Below are 13,508 nucleotides of genomic sequence, written 5' to 3'. Positions count from 1 at the left end.
GTTTTGGAGATGGGTACTCTATAAATTATTAATGATTATTATCATCCTTTAGAATCAACTTTGCTTTTGGAATTTAGAAATGAAAGATGAACAGTGAGCCCAATGGGTAATAACCAGCAATATCAAGGCCATGTCCAATGCTTGACTGTAAGGGAAAGGAATAGTGAATATACTGAAGTGAACAAAACAGGATTATTACTATAAACAGATAAAATAAACAGAAGAAAACTTAAAGTTCAAAATGTATTACTTGAATTAAATGCTCATAATATTATTTTACAATACTCACTTCAATTAAATATTACCAGTAGATTTTTTCCTCAATATCCACTGATAAGCTTATTCTTTAAAAACAGAACTAGGGAATGTGCTAGCTTTTTTGCTTCTTGTTCACAGGAACTCGTGCACCTGATGTAGTATGGCATATTCTCAAACATCTTATAGGTCACTTCTGAATTTCCCTCTGAATTTTGAATAAGATAAAAGTAAGTTGAATTTAGCTATCATTTCCAAGAAGAAAAAAAGTTGCATTTGTAAATTATTTACACAAGTACGAATTTTTAGAGAAAGAAATACTGGAGAAAGAAAAACATAGAGGAAAATATGTGGTGAAAAAGCTCTTTGGAAGTGCAAAAGAAAGAAAATGCTTATTGGCAATGACACATGATTATTAATCCCCGAGTCTAAGTAAATTTGAGGTCTTTACCCTAGCTATAGTTTGGACATGGGTTGTTCTCCCCAGAATTCATGTTGAAATTTAATTTCCCCTATAAGGTATTAGAAGATCATGCTTTGAAGAGGTGATTAGGTCATTAAGATAAATTAATAACTTTCTGGTGAAACTGGGTTATTTTTCATGATAATGGATTAGTTCTTCTAAGAGCTGATCATTCTAAAGAAAGTTGCCTCCTTTATAAAGCAATGTTTTGCCTGATTTCCATTTTGTTTCTCTGCTTTGTTGTGACATAGCATGTGTCTCTCATCGGAAGCTCAACAGATGCCAACACCATAGTCTTGGACTTTCCAGCCACCAGAACCATAAACTAAATAAACCTTTTTCCTTTATAAATTACCCAGTCTCAGGTGGTCTGTTATAGCAACACAAAACAGACTGAGACAACACTATAGCTGTAATACTTAATATTTTGAAATTAGATTTTAGCTTAGGAACAATACATACCCAATAAAGTGGAGCTCAGAAGACATCACTTAAGAATTGTTAAGTAAGTGCCATCTTTTTGTTTTCATACTGAAAAACAAATGTATCGTTTCTCAATTACTTTCTCCCTAATGTAACATTAATAACATAATACTGTATTTTTCAAAACCATTCCTCCTTTCTCTCAATTGTATGTAGTTTTTCCTTTTTTCTTTCTCCTTTTTCTTTTTGGAGTAAGATAAATATTTTTAAATCTATCCTCCTGAAATTGCATCTAGGATTTGGATATATTTTGTGTAAATCTTTGCTTCTTTGGAATAAAAATATTCTCTACATTTTTATTATTCTAATATTGATTCAGCTTTGGAGTTAATTTATATGCAAAGCAAATAATTTACCCAAACTTGTAAAGGATATGCATTATCAGAACACAACACCTGCAGGACAAAAGAGAGGTTAATTTCATTGTTGCTCCAAAGCAAAAGGAGATCATTATGGAGCCTGCAGTAACCAAGCTCTGTGAAATAGCTGCATTAGTCATTAACTTTCCAGCACTAAATTTCATATCAAACTCAATTAACTACTACATAGCCTTTAATGACAATATTTTCTCAGATGCAGCTCTTGTTTACTAATAAGATTTCACATCACGACTATCTCTGTTCCATTACTTCCTCCATGTTAATATTCAAGTCTTGATTTTCTCCAAAGAAAATGGGGCAATGAAAATTGCATTTGCTAAAATTCTCCTTGAATTATGTTTTAACATTTCAAGTGTGTTAATGTAATGCTTTAGAAGCTAAAGGGAACGATTATATAGGAAGCTAAAGTCATCTATGTCTATCCTCAGGATTGATTAAGTTTCCTATTTATACACATTTCCTCCACAACATTGCTATGTTGGAATTTATCAGGATAGGAACCATCTAAATTGAAAATGCCCCTTAGTATATTTTTATCACAGTGAAAGTCAAAGCCTAGAATAACAAAAAGGCACAAAATTAATGTCATCAGGAAACAATTTACTCAGCTAATTAGCATAACATTCTCATATAAAAAGACAGATGGATTAAGGGATCAGGTCATTCATAGCCCACAGCAAACTGCTTCAGTCTTTAATCCCCTGCTGTTACCTATCAACTGGTACTCTTTTTATGGATTTAGATAGATCCCTGGGAAGATGTAGATTCTCCCATTAGATTGATTCACCTTGTTCCTTTAACTCTTTATTGATGATATATTTCATTATTTCCTGACTAAAACAACAATAAGAACTCTAATTTAGTTAGCAGCTAAAGAATTGAACTAAAGGCATATCTCCACATTTCTCATATAGTAGCTTGTACAACACACACACACGCACACACGCACACACGGTGCCCTGCAGTGCTAACAAACAGGCTCCAGCTTGAAGACAACCATAGAAGAGTTATATATATCCTACTTCAATAAAAGTTGGGATTTCATGCTATATACACAACATTCAAGACAATAGGAATAGCACAGCAACAGCCAGTAATTACTATGAAAAATATCAAATTATTTACTTGGAAATAGTCAACAGCATAGAGTACAGATTTCTATGAGTCCTTTGAAAAATGTTTCCAAAAATAAAGTCTAAGAAAATTATCAGTGAAGATATTTGACCTATTGTGTAGAAACCAAAACCGACAAATGAAAGAAAAAGCCTCTGGGGAAAAAAAAATATTTTAAAGTTTTAGGCTACAGGGAGATAATTTATTTTCTTTGGACTATTGTATTAGTTTTCTAGGGCTGCCATAACAAAGTACCACAGTATAAGGTGGCTTAAAAAAAAAAACCAAACATTTATTGTCTCATATCTCTGTAAGCTAGAAGCCTGAAATCAAGGTGTTGGCAATATTGGTTCCTTCTGAAAAGTTCTGACTTAAAGTCCGTTCCACGTCTCTCTTCTAGTTTCTGGTGGTTGCCAGCAATTTTTGGTGTTCCTTGATTTGTGCCTGCATCACCCCACTGTCTGCCTCCGTCATTACATGGCCTTCTTCCCTATATTTCTTTATGTCTCTCTGTGTCCATATCTTCTTACTTTATAAAGAAACCAGTCATTGAATTAGGGCCCATCCCATTTCAATATGACCCTGTTTTAAAACGACAACATCTGCAATAATCTATTTCCAAATAAGGTCACATTCACAAGTATTGGGATTAGGATTTCATTTTGGAAACACAATTCAACACACAATGACAACAAACAATCAGAATGTTAGTTTATTAATTTATAACAAGAACTATGTTATATAAAATAAAATTCTTACTTCAGCATAAACAGCACATACTTTCCACCCAAACGCACACCTGTATGAGAAAACAAAATGTAGTCATATGATAGCTGAGTATGTATTAGATCAGAAAAATAAAGTTCGATGATTAGAATATTTAACACTGTCAAGCTAATATAAATGGGCACATGCATTTATTTTTATTGTAGGAAGGCTTACAAATTTAATTGGCAATTTCACTTGCCCAGACTTCCTGTGTCAGGAATTGGACTTCTACTTAGGTGGAAAAGATATTTGTGCCTTAAAGGTTCATCTGTAGCTCAGTTTCCATAGGCAACTAATTCTTCTTTCATTGACAGACTCTTTCTATAACTATGTTAATGAATTCAGTCCCAACAGAGTAAAATCCTCTGACTTTACACCCCTTAGGTTTACAATGTTTAAGTTTCAGAAGGCATCCCTCCTTCTCTTAGTTTTATATATTTATAAAGGGTTATATAAAACTAAGAGGGTTCTATTTTTGTAGCCATTTTTCTGGTTATCCCCATGAAAATACGTGTGTGTGTGTGTGTGTGTGTGTGTATTGATACATACATATATATTTTATTTATATGTGTGTATTGATACATACATATATATTTTATTTATATGTGTGTGTATATATATTTATATAAATATATATATATATGCAAGACTATATGTATACAGTCTTTTCCTATTTGGAGACCCATTAAAGTATTTTTTTCTTCCCATTCTTTTACTTCAGCGATGACATACAATTCATTCTGTTATACACAAATGCACATATACATACATATACGCATACATATATATTTATGTGTGTGTATATATATACTTTAATAATCAAAGTTACAATTTATTTTGAACATATTATTTGCCAGAATTTATATGGCATACTTTGCATTCACTAACCTATTTAATTTTTAATATCTAAATGGGATAATTATTATTATTTATTTTTCAAAGACGGGGACACCAAGGCTTGTGTTACCCCTAAGCCTTGGTGTCACCCCTCAATGTTGTCCATTCTCCATAGACTGTATAATAGAAGTTAAAATTACTTTTGCCCAAAATCAAATGTCTTGCATCATATTGCATTCCTTTTGGCAACCTGCATTTTTCAGCAGCCTGCAATTTCCCTATAACTGGAAATGTTGAACCTCCATGCCGTCGTGTGTAATATTTTCTACATGAAAAATATGTCATTTCAACTTATCTAACTCCTGATTACTATTTAAGGTAAGGTAGAAATGCCAACTTTGTCAAGAAAGTTTTAGAAAAAAGTTGAAAATAACAGTCTCTTGGTCCACACTCACATAGCCCTTTGTTTATAATAAACACGATATTATATTATTCTATTAATAGTCAGCTGTTTATTCAACTCCTTCACCAGACTCTAACGGTCATTAGGGACTTGCTAATTCATTTACTAATTAATTAAAGAAATTTGAGGAGAATATCAAGAATAACCCTCTACTTGTTCCCATCCACCATTCATCGCTCACTTTCTTAATTGTTCATTCACAGTGTACATATATAGTGGTGTCAGAAATGTTAAGTCATACCTCCATGAAAGACAACTTTATTAACTGGAGCACTGTTTGTATACACTTCCTTTCACCTTTAATTTTACAGTCTCCTCTCATTTTTGAAGTTCCTTTTTTCAGCACGTTTTCCCCACCCACCTCAGTGAGGTTGTTTCACACATTTTCAGTACAATTATAATATTTTGTCACACTCTGCATTCCATCGTGCAATCCCTCTACTTCCTAAATGATAGTTTTTTTTTCAAGTTTAATAAATTAATGCTTCCTCCTCAAGCTCAAAACTCTATGGATTTCGAGAAATGCATACTGTTATGTCCGCCATTTTAATATCATAAAAAATAGTTTCAGTATAGTAAAAAAATTTTTCTTTCTTGTTTCACATAATTTAACCCTACTTCCTTTCCCCTCACCTCTGGAAGCACTAATCTTTTTACTATATTGTTTTTCTTTTTTTACCATGTCATATAGTTACAAACATTTGGTATGGGGCATTTGCAGACTAATTTCTTTCACAGAGCAATAAATATTGAATATTCATGTATTTATTCCTGTAGATTTATATGTCTTTCTTCTTTTCTGAGTGTACCACAGTTTATCAACTTAAGGTTTAAGGCCATAGAGGTTGCTGTCAGTTTTTGATAATTATAAAAAAGAGCTCTGATAAACATTCACATTTTTATGTGATATAAATTGTCAGATCACTGGGATAAATATACAGAAGCATGATAACTGAAGAGCACGGTGAGACGATGCTTAGATTTGTAAGAAACTGCCAACCTGTCTTCCAGTGTGCTGGTACCATGTTTAAAATTCCCTTCAACAAACAGCTACTATTGCTCTACATTTTCACCAGAATTTGAAATACTTCGGTTCATGGATTTAAGCCGTTCCAACTGATGTGTGGTAGTAACACAATTGTTTTAATTTGTGTTTCTCTAAAGAAAAAAAAAATGCTGTTGAGCATGTTTTTATATGCTAGTTGCCATGGGTATTTTGGGGGCAGGGGTGAGGTGTCTTTTCAGATTCTATGCATATTTGTAATTGGCTTGTTTGCTTTCTCATTATTCAGTTTTCAGAGTTATTCATAGTGTAGATATCAGCACTTTATTAGCTATATGATTTACAGATATTTTCTCCTACTTTGTGGCTTGTCTTTTAACTCTCTGGAGTCTTTCACGGAGCAGAAATTTCCGTTTTAAATTTAAGAAACTCTAACATCATTTTTTTCTTCTGTAGCTAGAACTTTTGGTATTAATATTATATCTAAAAATCCACTATCAAACCTAATGTCACTCATAACATGTGAAGCATACTTTCTTTTTTAACTATTCTAGTGGTTTCCCCAGAGTATCCAATACACATTTGTTACTAATCTAAGATCACCTTCAAATAGCACTCCACCAGTTCATATATAGTTCAGATACCTTAATAGAAGAGTCCCAGTTCATCCTTCCCATCTTCTGTAACATTACCATCAGTCATTTCACTTACCCACATGCTGTAACTGCCCAACACATTTACCAACATTACTTTAAACAAACATATAGTTTACACAAATTTAGAATAAGAAGAATAAAATGTTTTATTTTTCTGTCGGTTTTTTTTTTTTTTTTTCCTTTTTCAACACACTTGCTTTCTTATTGTAAATACAAGTTTCTGACCTATATCATTCCCCTTCTCCATGAATAGCCTCTTTTAACACATTTGCAGGAAAGTTTTCTGGCAATGTATTTCCTTAGTGTTTTATTATCTGGTAAATTCTGATTTCTCTTCTGCTTTTGAAGTATAATTTTGCTAGATACAGAATTATAAGTTTGTGCATTTATTCCTTTAACACTTTAAAGATTTCCCTCTACTCTCTTCTTGCTTGCCTGGTTTCTTACTGGAAGTGGGCTGAAATCCTTGTCCTTTTTTCTCTACAAGGAATGTAGATTTCATTCCAGATTCTCTCAAGATTTTCTCTTTGTCTATTTATTGATTTATTTTATTTTATTTGTATTTTCTCTTTGTCTATTTATTGATTTATTTTATTTTATTCTACAGATAGGAAATGCTCTGTCTGGTGCTGTATTTTTGTTGTTTGTCATGAATGATATTCTCTGAGCCTCCTGGATCAGTAGTTTGTTTCATGTCATTATGCTTTAAAATTTCTTGACCATTACTCATTTAGATAGATTCTCCTCATTTGTCTCTTTCTCTTCTTTCTGCTATTCCAGTTACCTATTTTGTACAACTTTAGAAACTGCCCAGCAGATCTTAGATGTTCTTCATTTTTTTTTTTTTTCATTTATTTTCTCTTGGCACTTTGTTTTGAAAAGTATTTTTGACCTATCTTTAGTTTGACTAATTCTTTCCCCAAACATGTCTGGTCTACTAATCAAACCATTGAAAGCATTTTTTAAAAATTCTATTGGAGTTATTTTATTTTCTAGCCTTTTCTTTTGGTTCTTTGTTAGAATTTTCATCTCTCTGCTTACACTAATACTCTTTTCCTGAATATTTTCTACATTTTCCACTAGTGTCCTTAACATCTTAATTACAGTTATGTAAAATTTCTTGATTGCTATTTCCAAAATATGCATCATCATCACTGAGTCTTGTTCTGATGATCATCCTCTCTCTTCAGATTGTGATTTTTTTCCTTGCCTTTTACCATGTTTTATAATTTTTTTTGCCAATGCTGAGAGCCAGACATGTTGTATTGATAATAGATACTGAGATAAATTGATGCTGAGATAAACTGATACTGAGGTAAAGTTAAACTGAGGATATATGGTAATCTGTCTTGGAGTTGGACTCCATTTAATATTTGTTACAGCTCAAGTTTCTGAAGATTTCAAATTCCTCTAGTGTCCTTGTTTTTGTCTCCTCCGTTAACTTTGGGTTTCCTTAAGTACTCATCTTCAAACAGTGTCTGTTTCTTGTAGCTCTTTTGTCTATCCCCTTATATTGGAGTCATGTTGCTTTAAATTTTATACTATAAGTTAGAAAAATATGTTCTATAGTGTTCTGATTGAATATCAGTCTTTCAGTGGGCCTATGTCTTAGGTTATGACTTTTACAACTGTTTTGCCAGTCATTTATCTTTTGTCCCTATTACAGGACTGCCAGATTCATACGCCCACTGAGCAGAAATAGACCAATACACTGAGACATCGTAATTTGCAGCAGAAAAAGGGTTTAATAATCACAAGGCCAGTAGGCAAAGAGATGGAAAGAATCCTCAAGCTTCAAATCTGTCTGCTTGCGGGGTTCTGGGCAAGGGTTGTTAAGGAGATTGTGGTGGGCCAGGGTCTGGAGAATTGGGGTTGTTGATTGGTCAGGTCAAGGAAGATTAAGTCATCACGATGTGAAAACTGCATTCTTCCGTGAGCCGGCTCCTTGCTGGGCCCTTCAGACCAACTGGCATCAACAGTTTTATCAGTATGCCTAACATAAAGGAGAAACTCAAACAGAAAGCATATCATCTCACATGCCTTCGATTTTATCTATAGAAAAGAAAAGGAACACAGTCTTGTGACAAGGGCTACACTATCCTGGGGGAGTAAGCAGCAACTAGCTACAAGGAAGTGGGCCAAATTGGGAAGTGGATTTCATGATTGCCACAAATTATTTTGCAAGACTAGTTGAATTTTATTTTCTCCCTTAATTGGTTTATAATATTTTCTTTGGGACAGTTTCATCCTTCATCCCCCTTAGATGAGAAAAGAAGGCTAAATGGAGAGGTGCCAAGATGGCCAATTAGAAGCAGCTGTGGTCTGTGACTTCCACCTAGAAGAACAAAACGGCGAGTGAATTCTGCACCTTCATCTGAGGTATCCAGACTCTCTCACTGGGACTGACAACGTGATTGGCATGAACCACAGAGAGCAAGGAAAAGCAGGGTGGAGCCATGCCTCACTTGGGAGCTGCACGGGGCAAAGGGTACTCCCACCCCCAGTCAAGGGAGGCAGTCAGTGAGTATGCCACCTTTCCTGAGAAATCATACATTTTCCATGGATCTGTGCAACCCACAGATCAGGAGACCCCCTTGTGAGCCCGCACCACCAAAGCCTTGGGTGCCAAGCACGGAGCTGTGCAGATTTTCATCACTGCTCAGGATGTGGTCAGTGGCAGCAGGCTGGAGACTGTCTAAGATAACTGAGTTCCCAGGGGAAGGGATGGTTGCCATCACTGTGGCCCCAGTTGGCTCTTCTCCACTGGTGGTGCTGGGGAGACAAGGGAGGTTTACGTCAGAAGCACAGCGTCTGTGGCAGATCATGGTCAGACTGCTTTTTTAGGTGGAACCTTGATCCATCCCTACTCATGGGGTGGGGCCCCTGCTGTGGGAATTTCACCAACTCCAGACAGAGGTTTATGGACAGAGCTCTGATCTTCCTGGGCAGAACTCCTGTGGGGAGGGGCAGCCACAGTCTCTGCGGTTCAGCAGACTGAGTTTTTCCTGCCTGCTGGCTCTGAATGGTCTTGATAGTCTGGACAAGGGAAATTCCCTCCAGTGCAGTGCACTCTCTCTGCCAAGAGGCAGCCAGAGTGCTTTGTTAAATGGTCCCTGATCCTGTACATACTCCTTAACTGATTGAGATCCCCAACAGGGTCTCCAGGCGCCTTATACAGGAGCGTTCCTGCTGGCATCACGTCAGTGCCCCTCTGGGATGGAACTCTCAGACGAAGGAGTAGGCAGCCATCGTTGCTGTTCTGCAGCCTTCACTGGTGACAACTCCAGGTGGGGGAGGGACCAAGTGAATAAGGTCTGGAGTGGACCCCCAGCAAACTGCAGCAACCCTAAGGAAGAGGGTCTGACTGTTAAAAGAAAAACAAACAAACAGAAAACAACAACAACAAAAACAACATCCACAAAAATGACCCCACAAAAACCCCTTCCAAAGGTCAGCAGCCTCAAAGCTTGAAGATAGATAAACTCACAAAGATGAGCAAGAATCAATGCAAAAATGCTGAAAACTCAAAAAGCCAGAATGCCTCTTCTCCAAATGATTGCAACGCCTCTCCAGCAAGGGCACAGAACTGGGTGGAGGCTTGAGGTGGATGAACTGACAGAAGTAGGCTTCAGAAAATGGGTAATAACAAATTTTGCTGAGCTAAAGTATGTTCTAAAACAATGCAAAGAAACTAATAACCATGAAAACATTATAGAAGCTGTTAACCAGAATAACCAGTTTAGAGAGGAACATAAATGACCTGATGGACCTGAAAAACACAACATGAGAACTTCACAATGCAACCACAAGTATAAATAACCAAATAGGCCAAGCAGAGGAAAGAATCACAGAGCTCAAAAATTATCTTCCTGAAATAAGAAAGGCAGATAAGATTAGAGAAAAAAAAATGAAAAGGAATGAAAAAAACATCAGAGAACTATGGAATTATGTAAAAAGACTGAACCTACAACTGATTGACGTACCTGAAAGAAATATGGATAACAAAACCAAGTTGGAAAACATACTTCAGGAAATCATTCAGGAGAATTTCCCCAACCCAGCAAGACAGGCCAACATTCAAATTCAGGAAATTCAGACGACTTCAGTAATATACTCCATGAGAAGATCAACCCCAAACACATAATCATCAGTACCTCCAAGGTCAAAATGAAGGAAAATTGTTAAGGGCCAGGTCACCTACAAAGGGAAGTCCATCAGAATAACAGTGGACTCCTCAGCAGAAACCCTATAAGCCAGAAGAATTGGGGGCTAATATTCAATAATCTTAAATAAAAGAATTTCCAGCTCAGAATTTTATATCTGGCCAAACTAAGCTTCATAAGCAAAGGAGAAATAAAATCCTTTTCAGACAAGCAAATACTGAGGGAGTTCAGCACAACCAAGCCTGCCTTGCAAGAGCTCCTGAAGGAAGTACTGAATATGGAAAGGGAAAACCATTACCAGCCACTACAAAAACACAGTGAAACACATAGACCAATGATACTATGAAGCAACAACAATAACAAGTCTGCAGAATAACCAGATAGCATTATAATGATAGGACCAAATTCACACATAACAATATTAACCTTAAATGTAAATGGACTGAATATCCCAATTAAAAGACACAGACCGGCAAACTGGATAAAGAGACAAGATCCACCAGTGTGCTGTATTCAAGCGAACCATCTCAAATGCAAAGACACACATAGGCTCAAAATAAAGAGATGCAGGAAAATTTACCAAGCAAATGGAAAGCAGAAAAAGGTAGGGTTGAAATTCTAGTTTCTGAGAAAACAGGCTTTAAACCAACAAAGATGAAAAAAAGATAAAGAAGGGAATTACATAATGATGAAGTGTTCAATTCATCAAGAAGAGGTAACTACCCTAAATACGCATGCACCCAATTCTAGAGGACCCACATTCATAAAACAAGTTCTTAGAGACCTACAAAGAGACTTAGACTCTCACATAATAATAGTGGGAGACTTTAACACCCCACTGTCAATATGAGACAAATTATCAAGAGAGAAAATTAACAAGGATATTCAGGACTCAAACTCAGCTCTAGATCAAGTGAACCTGATAAATATCTACAGAACTCTCCATTCAAGAACAACAGAATATACATTCATCTTGGAGCTACATGGCACTTATTCTAAAATCGATCACATAATTCGAAGCAAAACACTTCTCAGCAAATGCAACATAAATAAAATCATGACAGTCTCTCAGACCACAGTACAATCAAATTAGAACTCAAGATTAAGAAACTCACTCAAAATTGCACAACTACATGGAAATGTATCAACCTGCTTCTGAATGACTCCTGGGTAAAAAATGAAATTAAGGCAGAAATCAATAAGTTATTTGAAACTAAGGAGAACAAAGAGACAATGTCCCAGAATCTCTGGGATACAGCTAAAACAGCATTGAGGGAAATGTATAACACTAAATGTCCACATCAGAAAGCTAGAAATATGTCAAATCGACATCCTGACATCACAATTTAAAGAACTAGAGAACGAAAAACAAACAAACCCCAAAGCTAGCTGAAGGCAAGAAATAAGGAAGATCAGAGCAAAACTGAAGGAGATAGAGACAGGAAAAACCCTTCAAAAAATCAACAAATCCAGGAGCTGTTTTTTTTTGGGGGGGGGGGGGGAAAATTAACAAAATAGACTTTTAGCTAGACTAATAAGAAAAGAGAGATCAAATAGACACAATAAAAAATGACAAAGGGCATATCAACACTGACTTTACAGAAATACAAACAACCATCAGACAATACTATAAACACCTCTATGCAAATAAACTAGAAAATCTAGAAGAAATGGATAAATTCCTGGACACATAAATCCTCCTAAGATTGAACCAGGAAGAAACTGAATCCCTGAATAGACCAATAACAAGTTCTGAAATTAAGGCAGTAATATATAGCCTATCAACCAATGAAAGACAAGGACCAGATGGAATTATGGTAGAATTCTACCAGATGTACAAAGAGGAGTCAATGCTATTTCTTCTGAAACTATTCCAAATGATTGAAGAGGAGAGACTCCTCCCTACTTCATTTTATGAGGCCAGCATCATCCTGATACCAAAGCCTGGCAGAGATACAACAAAACAAGGAAACTTCAGGCCAATATCCCTGATGAACATCAATGCAAAAATGCTCAATAAAATACTGGCAAACCAAATCCAGCAGCACATCCAAAAGCTTATCCACCACAATCAAGTTGGCTTCATCCCCGGGATACAAGGCTGGTTCAACATACGCAAATCAATAAACGTAATCCATCGTATTAACAGAACTAAAGATAAAAACCTCATAATTATCTCAATAGATGCAGAAAAGGCCTTTCAACAAAACTTCATGTTAAAATTCAACATCCCTTCATGTTAAAAACTCTCAATAAGCTAGGTATTAAAGGACCATACCTCAAAATATTAAGAGCCGTTTATGACAAACCAACAACCAATATCATACTGAATGGGAAAAAGCTGTAAGCATTTTCATTGAAAAGAGGCCCATGACAAGGATGCCCTCTCTCACCACCCCTATTCAACATAGTATTGGAAGTTCTGGCCAGGCCAATCGAGCAAGAGAAAGAAACAAATGGTATTCAAATAGGAAGAGAGGAAGCCAGATTGTCTCTGCAGATGACATGATCCTTTATCTAGAAAACCCCATTGTCTCAGCTCAAAAGCTTTTTAAGCTGCGAAACAACTTCAGCAAAATCTCAGGATACAAAATCAATGTGCAAAAATCACAAGGATTCCTGCACACTAACAACAGACAAGCAGAGAGCCAAATCATGAATGAACTCAGATTCCACAGTTGTTACAAAGAGAATAAAATACCTAGGAATACAGCTAAGAAGGGAAGTGATAGAAAGAATCAATATGATTTAAATGGCCATACTACTCAAAGTAATTTATAGATTCAATGCTATTCCCCTTATACTACCATTGACATTCTTCACAGAATTAGAATAATCTGTTTTAAAATTCATATGGACAAAAAAGAGTCTGTATAGCAGAGACAACATTAAGCAAAAATAGCAAAGCTGGAGGGATCATGCTA

Source organism: Papio anubis, chromosome 7 (genome assembly GCF_008728515.1).
Source record: "Papio anubis isolate 15944 chromosome 7, Panubis1.0, whole genome shotgun sequence".
Lineage (NCBI taxonomy): Eukaryota > Metazoa > Chordata > Mammalia > Primates > Cercopithecidae > Papio > Papio anubis.
This window is presented reverse-complemented; position numbering follows the sequence as displayed.